Source organism: Arachis duranensis, chromosome 4, assembly GCF_000817695.3.
Source record: "Arachis duranensis cultivar V14167 chromosome 4, aradu.V14167.gnm2.J7QH, whole genome shotgun sequence".
Lineage (NCBI taxonomy): Eukaryota > Viridiplantae > Streptophyta > Magnoliopsida > Fabales > Fabaceae > Arachis > Arachis duranensis.
In genome coordinates, this window is record NC_029775.3 from 68470475 (window position 1) to 68472710 (window position 2236).

The window sequence follows — 2236 nt, forward strand, 5'->3', positions numbered from 1 at the left end:
CTCAATACGACGTTTGTCAGGAACATCCTCGACCCGGTCCATATCTGGAAGTCGGCCTGCACCCCTCTGCGTCGCCTCATCTGGAATAGGAACACCTCTCGGATCCCCCAATAACATCTCCGGCGACAAAAACCTCTTTCCGTACTGATACCACCATGTCAAGAACTCATGTGACGGTCCGGGGTCGGGCACGATGTCAAACTGCAGAATGTGATCAGCACGCTCTTGCCAGTGAAAATGCCACTCAGGGTACTGTGCCGGGAACCAACGGTCACCTCCTCTCCCGTCCTTCGACATCAGGAAGTCGATGTTCAGGGCGGGAGACGGTATGGGCTGAACGCCGCCAAACTGAGGTAATACTCTATCAACCTGATGCCACTCGACAACCGCAAAATAAATCAGGGACGTCCTGCATCGCCATAACATCGTATGCCGAGGCTCCAACACCTCAGGATGGACAACCTGCATGACGTCAAGTGCACTATAGGGCATCCATATGAACTGCAAAAATCAAAATCAAATCGTTTGTACACTTAGTTGAGTGCTATAAACTGAAACAATGACGTGAGATACACAAATGTTCTGCGTACTTACCTGCCGAGGCTGTAACAAGTCGATCTTCATGCGAGCCATCTGTACCCGAGGTCCCTTGTTGCTAATCCCAGGGTTGTAACCAGACCATCTGCGTACAAGAAAACAGAAGAATATAACAGAAGAATATAGGGCATAATTACAAAAAAATAACAAGAAGAATATCTACTACAAAACAATAACGGTACCTCGATGCAAGGGGCCAGCTAGTACCTCGAGGCAAGGGGCCAACTGATCTCATCATACCCAGATGGTCTAAGAGTGGGAAACCTCCAGAAGATCCAAGACTGTAATAACTGTAACGGGCCAGCTAACTTCACCACATGTCTGTTGGCGACTCGGCACATGCACCTGTACAGCCATGCTAGTGCCGCCGACGCCCAACTGTAGCGACCCATCTCCTCAAGCCGAGCAACATAACGTAGCCATCTGATGTGTATACGATTGCCGGACTTGTCGGCAAACAGCTGCGTACCCAATAACATCATGATATAGGCCCGGGCAAAGCGCCTAACTGTCTCCTCATCTGCCCCGTCTGGACACTCTGCAAATGTCTCCTGAAACCAGGTGCAGTTGACTGCGAATTTCTGCACCTGGTTCTCGGGAGGTAAAACACCGAGCAACTCATGGAACCACTGCCAAGCAGGTCTCCCACCCTCAATGTAAAGGTGGAAGTCGGTAAGGCACCCACTAACGTAATCTCCGTCGACTGGCAACCCCAGCTGATATGCGACGTCCTGAAGCGTGATAGTGCACTCTCCGAAGGGCATGTGGAAGGTGTGCGTCTCAGGCCGCCACCTCTCGACGAATGCACTGACTAGGGGCTCGTCTAGTCGGAACCATCTGTCGTTCAGTCTCGCAAGATGGTAAAGTCCGGCCATCTGCAAGTACGGAACATACCTCTCATCAAGACGCATCCCCTGTTGCCGCCTAACGCTGGATATGCAACGACGAGGCTGGCCAGTAAATAAACCGCATAATTAGAACAGATGCACAAAACAGTAACATTTACGATATATTTCATAAGGATGCAGTAAATCAACAGATATATGAAACAAACGACCGACATTTTATACACAAACCGCTCACTCAAACCACGTGCCAATACCATTAACAAAAACATATGCATTTTCACATTTATCATAAACCACTACCATTAACCGCTAAACCATCACTTAATCCACTATCCAAAACCGTTAACAAAAACCAAGTACAAAAATCGCTAACAAAAACCACTGGCCTAAACCGCTTGCTTAAACCGCTAACAATAAAATAAACCGCTAAAAAAAACCATTAACAAAAACCACTGTCCTACACCACCAACCTAAACCACAACCCCAAACCGCTAACCATCACTAAAACCACTATCCAAAACCATTAACACAAACCGCTTACAAAAAACAATTTCAAATACCACTAAAAAAAACTACATGCCTAAACCACTTGCATACACACCTAACACTTAAATAAACCGCTATAAAAAACCATTAACGAAAACCACTAGCCTACACTACTTTCCTAAACCACTATCCTAAACCACTAGCAGTAACATAAACCATTATAAAAAACCATTAACAAATACCGCTATCATAAACCGCTTTCATAAACCACTAACCTCGTCGTTGATCACACCGGCGATATGAGC